Source organism: Mytilus edulis, chromosome 4, assembly GCF_963676685.1.
Source record: "Mytilus edulis chromosome 4, xbMytEdul2.2, whole genome shotgun sequence".
Classification (NCBI taxonomy): Eukaryota; Metazoa; Mollusca; class Bivalvia; order Mytilida; family Mytilidae; genus Mytilus; species Mytilus edulis.
Genome location: NC_092347.1, coordinates 51,573,563 through 51,586,251, shown reverse-complemented (window position 1 = coordinate 51,586,251; position 12,689 = coordinate 51,573,563). Strand labels below are relative to the sequence as shown.

The 12,689-nt window shown below is 31.7% G+C and overlaps 1 long non-coding RNA gene across 2 annotated transcripts; it reads left to right on the top strand.

Annotated features, from left to right (window-relative positions):
* Positions 1-1,142: 1,142 nt before the first annotated feature.
* On the top strand, positions 1,143-6,386 carry LOC139519930 (uncharacterized). 2 transcript variants are annotated; one of them, XR_011663760.1, is made up of 3 exons: positions 1,143-1,327; positions 4,807-4,894; positions 5,769-6,386. It is a non-coding gene; the product is annotated as an uncharacterized lncRNA (long non-coding RNA). The 2 variants fall into 2 exon arrangements; XR_011663759.1 differs by having other exon boundaries at positions 1,324-1,420; positions 5,769-6,385.
* The last annotated feature ends 6,303 nt before the right edge of the window (positions 6,387-12,689 follow it).

Here is a 12,689-nt window from a genome sequence, read left to right as displayed (position 1 = left end):
TTATGTTTACTCAATGCGCAATTACTGAAGTTCATATTTGCTACTTTTCTTCTTAATTTCATATTTTTTTTTATTTTTTTTTCTTCGAAAAATTAGTGGTGTTGAAATTGTATAATGTCATCAATCTGTATTACACGTAGACAGGATGTTCTCTAGAAAACTATACGTTATACACACCCGAGAATACACGCACTGTCGTAATGGAAAATGACTGTATGTTATAGTTACCTGTAATCAGCTTTGCAACACCATGTCATGACAGTTCAAAAAGATTTTCTTCAAATCAAAATGGAATATTCATTTTTTTTCTGTAAAATTTAAAACTTTAAAAAGTAGACTTTGACGAAATTATGAAAAAGAAAGAATTGAACAATTTAAAATCGTATTTTAACAAAGATTTAGATACAATTTTACAACGATCCTTAAAAAATAACCAAACAAACGTTGAATCAAACGATATTAACCTACGCAGTTTTATATTAAAATACTGACACACACCAGTTTGCCATCTCAGTATGCAAAGCAAGGGTGCTTGGTGAGGTGCTGGAACTTGATGTACATGTATCATTAAGTTAATACAGTTCTGTTAGGATTAACTGCCTTTTTATAGAGACTTTCTATTCTTACTGTTATCAGTTAGTATAGACGTTTCCTGGCTTAGAATGATTCTCTGCTCAGCAAATGGTGCGTAATTAGCATTTGAATCAAATTTCTTGTAGAAGTAAAAAACACAAATTAATGTATTTGACAACTTTATTCAGGAGCACAGTCTATATTATCCGGCGTAAATAACTTCGAGATTTATGTGGAAGTTTACTCTGCTGCTCGATCTATGCTAATCGATGTTCCAGTATATTTCATATTTATATTTATTCGTGAGGCCAGAGACATATATATGTGTATATGTCTCTGGTGAGGCCTCGTCATCGTTTATATTCACTAAAAGCACAGTCGCCTAAATATTTTATATGGCGAAAAAATTGCGAAAATTGGGGGGAAATAATATATTTTTAGTAGCATTATTATTTTAAAATCTTTAATAAGAGGTTGCTTGCAAATTTAACTCTAAAATGAGAAGTGTATGACGATCTATAACGAATATATAAATCCATCATGTGTGCAGATACGACGTTATAGGGTCTGCCATGAGTGCACTTTGTATGCCCTGCATGTGTGCACCCAGGAGGTCCTCCTGAGCGGTGTTTAGACGTACCGGGAAAATCTTATCTGATTCAGGATCAATTCATCGGTTACACTCCCCTGTCACCAGTGATTCTTTTTTGCTGACATTCGACGACATTCTGAAAAAGAATTGTGTAGTCACTGTGTAAGTATTGACTCTCAACTTGCACATGTGATTTTTTAACACTCCCCGGACTTCTGCAAAAACAATTATTCAGTTCACTGATTAAGATGGAAGGTAAACGAACAGAAAGTCACAGGACATTCCGACAAAAAGTCACAGGACAAAAAGTCAAACATATGTCAAACTCAGGCATAAAGTAACAAAGTTGATAGGACAAAAAGTCACAAACAATTTGTTGACAATTGATTGAATATAAATGAAAAAAGATTTTGAAATATCTTCTTTTTATTACATATATTCATTTTTAATTTTAGGAAATTGTTCATAATATAAAAAAGAAGATGTGGCCGTATGATTGCCAATGAGACAACTGTCCACAAGAGACCAAAATGACACAGACATTAACAACTAGAGGTCTTTACGACCTTCAACCATAAGCCAATATAAAGAAGATATGGTATGATTGCCAATGAGACAACTGTCCACAAGAGACCAAAATGACACAGACATTAACAACCATAGGTCACCATACAGCCTTCAACAATGAGCAAAGCCCGAGGTAAAGCCCATACCGCATAGTCAGCTGTAAAAGGCAATCATACTATATCTTTTTTTTTATATTTACATGTTAAAAAATGCGTGCAAATGTAATCAAAAGCTGCACACACAAACGTAATGATTTTTGTGCGCAAATGTAATGGTAATGTGCGCAAACCTAATGCACTGATTTATTTGTTTTTAATAATTTTTTATTTAAAGTTGCTACATCATGTTCATGTATAAAACTTCAAGAAAAATACAAAAAGAGTGTTTTCTTGTTCAAAGAAAAATAATCTCAAAACTAAATTGTTACTTTTTGTCCTGAAACAGTGTGACTTTTTGACTGTGACTTTCTGTCCTACATTCAGATTGAATAGGGGAGTTTGGTTGACCCCGCCTCCCTCTATCTGAGACTACTCTCTCAGTGATGAGCGTTATGTTTCATGTACAAATGTATTGTGCTTGTCATATATGTATGTCGGATAAAATCTCTACAGACCTTTAATATGTTGTATTGTTATATGTATAACCGACAATAAATAAATAGCCCCAAACAAGTAAGAATTAGGTTACTTCTTTTTGTTTTGACATCTTGCATGGGTTTTTATAGCCCCGTATTATAATTATGCCCCCACTTTAAAAAAGGGGGGGTATAATGTTTTACCCCTGTCTGTCCATCCATTCTTGCGTCAGTCAGTCCGTCCGATGAATATTTTTCGTCTCATTTTCCTTAGGAACTACAATAGAAGGATTTCTGAAATTTGGTTTCAGGGTTAAATAAGTCAGCTATACCGTGTGATGCATTTTCAGATTCATCGCTCGACAACTTTCTGTTTTGCCAACACTTGTATGATTTTACACATGATAGCCAAGTTGAAAGTTGAAAACTAAGAACCTAATTTATGTACAAAAAAATTGATAAACAGTTTATCATATGACTGTTTAAAGTTACAGGTAGATTATATTTGGTAGATATGAAACAATTGTTAGGTGTGCATGTCTGAATGGCAGATTCATATATATAAACCATGACCGCATTTTATTGTTCTTTGGTCAATGATAAGTTTTCTTGGTTTTGTCATTTTATCAGGCCACATTTAAAAGAATGTCTGTTTCCCCTCCCCCGGGTCTACCCTTTGTAAACAGACCAGGAAGGCAGGTTCTTTTTAGCTCACCTGACCTGAAAGGTCAAGTGAGCTTTTCTCATCACTTGGCGTCTGTCGTCTGTCGTCCTGCGTCCGTTGTCCGTAAACTTTTACAAAAATCTTCTCCTCTGAAACTACTTGGCCAAATTCTACCAAACTTGGCCACAATCATCCTTGGGGTATCTAGTTTAAAAAATGTGTGGCGTGACCCGTCAAACCAACCAAGATGGCCGCCATGGCTAAAAATAGGAAAATGCAGTTTTTAGCTTATTACTCAAAAACCAAAGCATTTAGAGCAAATCTGACATTGGGTATAATTGTTGATCAGGTCAAGATCTATCTGCCCTGAAATTTTCAGACGAATCGGACAACCTGTTGATGGGTTGCTGCCTGTGAAATGGTTATTTTAAGGAAATTTTGCAGTTTTTGGTTATTATCTTGAATACTATTATAGATAGGATAAACTGTAAAAGCAATAATGTTCAGCAAAGTAAGACCTACAAATAAGTCAACATGACCAAAATTGTCAGTCAACCCCTTAAGGAGTTATTGCCCTTTATAGTCAATTTTTAACAACTTTTCATCATTTTTTGTAACTTTTTTAAAAATCTTCTTCTCTGAAACTACTTTGCCAAATTTAACCAAACTTGGCCACAATTATCATTGTGGTTTGTAGTTTAAAAAATGTGTCCGATGACCCAGCCTACCAAACAAAATGGCCGACATGGCTAAAATTAGAACATTATGGTAAAATGCAGGTTTTGCTTTATATCTTTGAAATTAAGACATTTAGGGCAAATCTTTTAAGATTTAAATGTCCATCAGAATAAGATATATCCCCTCACAAATTTTCAGTTGAATTGGACAACCTGTTGTTGGGTTGCTGCCCTAAAATTGGTGATTTTAAGGTAATTTTGCAGTTTTTGGTTATTATCTTGAATACTATTATAGATAGAGATAAACTGTAGACAGCAATAATGTTCAGCAAAGTAAGATCTACAAATAAGTCAGCATGATCAAAATTGTTAGAGGACCCCTTAAGGAGTTATTGCCCTTTATAGTCAATATTGAACAACTTTTTCGTCATTTTTGTAACTTGTATAAAAATCATTTCTAAAACTACTTAGCCAAATTTAACCAAACTTGGCCACAATCATAATACTAGGGTATCTATTTTTTTTTAAAGTGTCTAATGACCCTGCCTACCAACGAAGATGGCCGACATCAGTAAACACATTAACAGGTGAGCGACACGTACAGGCTCTTGAGAGCCTCTATTTTTTTTTAACTGGATGTGATTGTCATAGCATGGTCACATGAATGGTTTGACTTGTCCAGTCCAGACCACTTATCAGTTGTTTGTGCTCAATTTGAGTGTATTTATTTAGATTATCAATCCTTCTGCTTTCAAGCACTTTCCAAAAATGGAAACAAATTATTTTCAGGAAAAAAATAATTTCTATTTTTTTGTGGAAAATAATTTTTTGACCCGAGCGCTTATTTTTGACCCGTGTGGGGGGAGGGGAAACAAACATATTTTTAACTTTGGCCTTAGATTTTTTAAGCATAGGTCTACTTGTTGTATGGAATGACTACAAGGTATCATATAAAAAAAGATGTCTGCCTGCCAAGGTTAATTTTACTGTGACCTCATATTCATAGAATAATGATAATATTCATGATATTGAACAGCAAGAATGATGAGTAAGTTGATGTTATATACAAATAAGACAAAATTGTCAGTTGCCTACTAATTATGTAATACATGTAGTAGTTATTTTTGTCATTAAATGATGTTTACCCTTTTATGTGTAGGGCAAGAACATGAAAGATAAAGGGGAAACTATAAACAGAAGAAATTATCAACAAAATAAGATTTACAGAGGTCAACAAAGCCTAAATGGTAAGTCCACTGTTATAAAAGTTTTTGTCCTTGAATAATGATTAAATATTTATTAAAATAAGATGTGGTATGATGAAAGAGAAAACTATCCATCAGAGTTCAATTTAGTGGATGTAAGCATTGTAATTACTTATTAGAGGCCATTGATGACCTGTAAGTAATGAGAAAACCCATACCCTATACATGTTATAGTAATCTATAAAAGTCAACACTAACCAAATTTGAAACAGAGCATCAATTCAAACGTCAAATATATACCAGACTAATTTATAAAAACAAAAAATTATGAAAAATAAAAATGACGGATATGAACCAACATCAACCACTGAACTATGTACAAGCTCCTGATATTAGACAGGTATAATATGGCTGGGTTGATATAAAAATAAGAAACACTTAGCAGTCTGATTTTCAATGAGACATTTCTCCAATAGAGATCAAATGACATTTAAGGAGGCTCTAGGGTATAACAATTTCAGAAAAATGTTTAATATTTTTTTTCATAACTCATTTTATTTATAACTTTATCATATGGTACACCAAATCATTCAAAACAATCAATTCGGTTTGGCCCCAGATGACTTTTAAAATACATATATCATTGAAAAAGCTCCAAATTATCTCCCTTTTGTGCAAAAATGCCATTTTTTGGCATTAGAAATGTAATATCTTATTTACCTCATCGGTGGCCTATATTTTTTATTATGATTTTAAATAAGCTGTACTTTAACTAAACTATTATAAAATTTAAGTGATTTCTGTAATTTAGTACTTGAATATTTAAATGAAAGTTTATCATATTAATCATAAACATGATAAAATAGCCATTTTATTGATCTCTTCACTGATAATTTTTGAGTTTGTGTATTTGTAGGTCAGACATCTCAATTTTCATGGTCATCATTCACAGATCAATACTGAACGGAAAACTTAAAGCTGATATTTTTCTCCATAGTGCGACTTTTTTTATTAATTTGAAATGGAACATGTTTTTTCCTACATTTATTTGAAAGAGGAAATTTCAACATGATGACTATAAACAAAAAGGAGTCATATCATCACGATCATTGATGCACAAGAACTTGATCATATAAATACAACACTGTAATTATCAATTGAAAGATGGAACGAATGAACAAGATATTAGAATGTTGTTGTCCAAATAAACTTGCTTTGTCTTCTCATTTGAATCTCTCCATTCAATAAAGATGTACAGAGGAAGATCTTTGAAGAACAGATTGAAAAAAAAATTTGTCTAAGAATTGCAGGAATATTCTAGTGAATGAAATTATTTATTGACTTCACTCTTATATAGTGGACTGAATAATTGTACATAGCAAGTTGTGAATAAAGAAAGCAAAAACTTTAACAAAAAGTGTTTATATTATAAATTTGCAAATATAAGCATACTATTATGTACACCACAAAAGTATATATAATTCAAATTGTTTGCCTATACAAGTATTGCAATGAACCACCTATAACAAAGAAAATCTTACCTCATGAAAAGAGTGAACTATTCAGTCAGAATATGAAATATTTTTTCAGTTCTATTTTTCATAATACAATGTAGAATAAACAAGACAAAGATTTCAAAACAATATTTTTTCATTTATTTAGAAATTTCATCATTTTGTTTCATAGAAAGGACTTTATTCTTTGACTGTAAAATATTATTATCATACATTCCAAAATAAGAATACATTTTATTGTCATAACAAATAAAAAACATGTTTGTGACAAAATTAAAAAACAATTATATATATGTATATATAAAAAATCAAAAAAAAAAATCGTATACATTTAAAACATTTTACTACCAAACAGCATTCATTGTAACATACACATAACTTTATATTTATAGATATATATTTATAATTTTAATCCCATAGGATTTTATTTTGTCCCATGGGATATTAAAAATCCCATGGGATAATTATAGTCCCATGGGATTTTTTTTGTCCCATGGGACAACAAATATCCCATGGGACTACAATAATCCCATGGGACCAAAAAAAATCCCATGGGATAATGGTAAATCCCATGGGATTTTGCCCTGTCCCATGGAATATTGAAAATCCCATGTTTTTATAATTCAAATTGCAAAATAAATATGAAAGTAACAGTATAAAACCAATGAAATTATTGAATCCCATGTAATTCCGCACATTTTGGTTATATACATGATATTGTAGCTCTTGTTTGAGGCGGCGGCGGATTTGCAAATGAGTGTTTTGCAAATTAAAAGTGTCCAGTGTTTATAAATGTTTCATGTAATCTATTTGAAACAATGGTAAAACCAGTGTTAACATACAACTCTGAAGTATACCATTGTGGACACATATATAACCTATTATAGAGCTAAAGAGAGAGCAAAGAAAACTAATCAGACAGTTGATAAGTTATCTTTTATTGACAAAAGTCCCACTGAAAAAGTCCGCCTTTCATTCTGTAAGCATATACTTGGGGTAAGAAAATCCTCGTCAAATATAGCAACACGAACTTGGTCGACTCCCTATTGAAGAGTATATACTCTCACAAACATTGCTATATTTAACCCGTCTAGAAACCCAAAATGTAAACCCCTTATTAAAAGAGGCGTCTGAAATGTGTAAAAAAATGCACTCAGAAGGAATATATACATGGTATACTTACCTTACTGATATTTTAACAGAATTAGATATTAATCCAGAAATAATCACAACTGTACAAAATACAGGTACAGCAATAAATAACATAAAAAAGCAAATTAAATCTTATTGCAATGACTTTTTCAATAATCTATTGGGGAAAAAGATAGAGGACTTCAATGAAAGTAATAACATTTTCCTATACAAACATATTAAGATTAACTTGAAACAAGAATTTTACCTTATACATTTATATATAACCATTCTGACTCCAGAAAACTATTAACAAAATTCAGAATTAGCGAACACACTCTTTTAATAGAAAAGGGTAGACATCTTACGATCCCTAGAGATTAGAGATATTGCAAATTCTGTAATGAGATAGAAACACTTCTTTCTCAAATGCCCTAAATATAACTTTTATAGAAACAAATATTTTGACATAATTAAACAAACCAATTCAGAGTGGAAAGATACTGCATGTTAAACATGACATGCTTAAACTTAAAATAATACTAAACCCCACATCACACAGTCACATTAAAAATACAGTTTCCTTTATGATAAGACAGTCATTAGAACTGAGGACGGGAGACCCAAAACAATAATTTGAACTGATACATTTTGTATTTTAATATTGTATTGTGTATTTTTGAATATATGTTATGTTTGTCACAGATCATGTTTTTGGTTTATATGGCAATAAAATTATTTGATTTGATTTGATTTATAAATCAGTTCTTTTCATAAAAGTACATAATTTTACTAGGTGCATTTGGGACATTTTGTCAAATTATATGATTTTGGGCAATTTTCAGACCTAAAAGCTTTAGAAAAAAATTGGCCGCCACCTACATCCAAACTGTTATGTAACCAAACGATTCCAAATGTGATATAGAATTCATCAATATAGAAACTGTTTGGATCGTGGATGGCGGCCAAGGTTAATAATTATGCCAAATACAATTACAATTTTTGAAAAAAATTACCAAAATTGGCCTAAAATACAAATAATGAATATTTAAGGGATCCTAGCTTGAAACAACTAGTAACAACCAGAGAAAATTTACATATGTATTCTGTGGATCTGAAGTTCATCATTATATGCTAAAGATTGTGAAGATCCAAAAATATCTTCCTGGCGATCATACTTTTGGGAGATCAAGCTTATCGTTTGGGATTGTGGTTTTTGTAATGAAATCAACTTTCAGATCATGCACAAATTGAAATATCTAAGACAAATGGAAACCAAGAAATCTTATAAGTCAGGAACGACAACTCCAAAAACATATTAATTTAATCCTTATCTTCTGAAAATTTTATAAATGAAAGTATAAACTTTGAATCAAAGAAATATAGTGAAAATCAAAATGGGATAGATCAGGCAGCTAGTGAGCTTGATTTAATATTATGCAACTTAACAGAAAAATCTTGTACACTAAGAAATGCAAACTTTAAAAGAAACAGAAAAAAAGAAACAAAAATGGTCAGATAATTAATTATATGAATATATAAAAGTCAATAAATACAATGCGTTTTTTCTTTAAATGAACATCCAATTTTATTATGAATTTATCAGTCACATATATTGGTATTACTGAAAATAGTATGATTTTAAAACTAAACAAAATGAGCGTTAATGAACACCGCTATATTTGTCAAAAAGAAATGACATACGGTTGAATTAGCAGGCTTATATGCAAATGTCCTCAATATTTTTTTTCTTATTAGTTATTTAGTTTACATTAAAAATGGAATTATTTTAATGTGTTTTAACTTGTTGCCTGGTCTTATATTTTCTTTATCAAACTTTGATACTACAGAGACGGCCTGGTTTCGAAGGAAGGCCAGGGTGCGTGCATCCCCTATTTTTGTGTGAAAAATGTTGTTGATTATATAGGGAATCAATAAAGCATGACTGTAGCGGGCCTACTCTTAGACAGCCAGTTCCCACCCCCTTGATAAAAATCTCTGGATCCGCCACTGGACTACTGTTGCCTATATTCACCATGGGTTGGCTATTCATGTAAAGAAGGAATAGCTGAAATAGATAGTAAACAAGTTTATATTAGATTCCATGTTTTTTTTCAAGCTATAAATCCTAACACTTACGGTATTTGACATGTATTATTGAAGTTAGTCGAATAGTAGGGTGCCCAATCAGAGACATATATATACACATGTCGGAATAACACACGGCTATATTTTATATCGTTGGAAAGAGGAGAACAAGCCTCATCATGATCGAAATAGCGATGTCGTCGTTGTCTGCCGTGGTCATGGTTTTTTTTAAATCAGGGTCAAAGGTCAAAGCAAAAAATCAAGAAAAATGCACAGTCACATTTAGATAGCTTGTTTCTCCTACATATATGCGTTTTGAGCAAAATAAAAACAACCAATTTATAGAAAAATATCTTTTGTATGTACATTTAGAACTTGTTTTATATTTTTATCGCCAAAAATGACTTTAGATTGACTTTTTTGCATATAGGGTGCAAATTTGAAATTTTCAAAAAGCTGTTAAATAACAGTGACCTTGACCTATTTCAATTTCTAAATTTAATTATTTTGTATTCAATTCGGTACAAGTACGATCTGAAGATGTTTTTTTAGATCTTAACTTTAATCATTTGTCGAAACAAAAAATGTGATTTTCACGTCTTTTGATAGTAAGGTGTTCGTCAATTTCTAGGTAAAAATCAAATTATTGTTATTGGTTGTTAAAGAGTATATATAAATGATTTGTTTCTAAATTAACGTCGAATTTGGTTGAATATAATGCTCTGTGTATAGCTTTGCTTTACAGAAGTAAAAATTACTGCAAACAGAGAAAAAGGGGGAGGGGTACAAGTTTTGAAAACAAAACATGTATTGGAAATAGGTAAAACACCCTATCCTACATATACAGATGACCAAATGAGCAACAATTGGCCATAATGTTTACAAGTATTCCACAAATGTAATAAGGGAGAAGGTTATGTACAGCACCGATGTATTTTACAAACATTTAAAAACACTTTCCGCGTCACATGACACTTTTATTGATATTGAAGATTTGCGCATCCGCAGACGGATGGCCGGACGAATAGACACTCCGTTGTTTAAAAGTAGATTCACAAGGAGGAAGTTTGACAAGGGAAATTTTTTAAATTGTAGCCAATTTTACACTCAAATTGTTAAGGTCACAGTGATCTTTTTTTAGTTTTGACTTGAGATCATTCAGCCTGACAAGATCTAGATCTGCATCTATAGGTTCAGCGAAGTCACAATAAGAAAGGTTTGACAAATCGGTAAAATGATCATCTGGGCTGTCCTTCAAGACTCAAAAACAGTGCGCTTACTGATCCTAAACAGGGTCCAATGCGTTGTATCGCATCATGTAACAGCATGGTAGAAAGTTACAGATGGCAAACCCGAGACTTTTACATATTTCGTGGACAGATATACAGTAGTTGTCGTTTGTTTATGTAATTTATACGTGTCTCTCGTTTCTCGTTTTTTATATCGATTAGACCGTTGGTTTTCCCGTTTGAATGGTTTTACACTAGTAATTTTTGGGCCCTTTATACCTTGTTGTTCGGTGTGAGCCAAGGCTCCGTGTTGAAGGCCGTACATTTACCTATAATGGTTTACTTTTTAAATTGTTATTTGGATGGAGAATTGTCTCATTGGCACTCACACCACATCTTTCTATATCTATATAGATGCGAAAATCTTGTATACAAGTTATAGTGTCTGTTTGAAACCATAGCTCATGTGTATGCTACATGGAGTGGATGTAAGGAACGCATACTATTAGACCATCTGTATCTTGTGACTTTGTTATTAGCCTACCCTTGATTCCTTCACACCTATCTCTTTGTCTACATGAATAGCATGCATAAGTAAAATCATGCGAGTATCTACTTCATCGGGCGTACAACATAATTCTTAAAACCTAAATACTCTTTCTGAGCTGATTTAGGGTCCTTTGGAAGTGCTAAATGTAATGATAAGAGAATTATTGTCAAAAAGTATAAAGAAAAGAGAAATATGGCCTAAAATATCAAAGAATTCAGAAATTAAGAACCCCGAATCCAGACCATCATACTAGTTGCCTTAATGAACGTTAGTTTGTCTCTGGGAGATTGTTATTGGTTATCATACGGGTTTTCTTTATTTCTATGTGTATTAATTGAGAAGCGTGCTTTCATTATTTGCCAACATTTTACATAATACATTATAAAAAAAGACTATTATTTTGCAAACTACCATAGATTTCCGGTAATTGTTCTGCATAGACCACACCACATTGGAGTCCCTGTAATTTTTTTTCAAGTGGACCTCAGTAACCTACCCTACCCCATCATTACATAAAAGTTAATAAACAAATGTCTACGGAAATACTTCTGTCCGCTAAAAAATGTAATTATAAATATTGAATGCTTCTTTTTGTAACTTCATAGGGTTGTAAAAGCGTTGACCGTGCGCACATTTTCAGAATGAAGCGCTTCCGCGTTTCATACAAAATGTAAGTAAGTAAGTAAGTAAGTAAGTAAGTAAATTATTTATTATAGTGACATGTGTAAATTATGTACAGATTATAAACATATAATATATGACAAATAGCAATACACCCGGCCCAATGGACCTATAAGTCACCTCAAATAAAGTAATACAATTATTAAACAATTATATCACATTCTAATCTTTTGTTGACGTAAGTAAATTTCAAAAATATATAGACATAAAAATATTTGTAAACAAAAATTTAAGCTTTAAATATGTAAAAAAATTAAGTGTTATATAACAACTGACGTCTTATATGAAATGCACGAACTATATATTTTGCTAATTTTCTTATGTGGAAAGACATTAAAAAGTTCAATTTGTCAGCATGATTCAAATCTGTGAAATTTTTCTCAATTAAAAGTTTACCAAAAAAGTTAACTCAACATTCAGTATACAATGGACAATCAAACAAAATGGAACTCAGTTTCAGTTTCTTGATTTTTACAAAATATACATAGTCTTTCTTCTACACTTTCGTTTGAGTATCTACCAGTTTCCACTCTTAATGGTAAAATTCCACTTCTAAATTGCACTAAGTGTGACCGCTCAATTTTACTCAAGTTCAAATTCACGTAATTTTCAGTTTCAAAGACTGTTTTAAAGTTCCTATATGT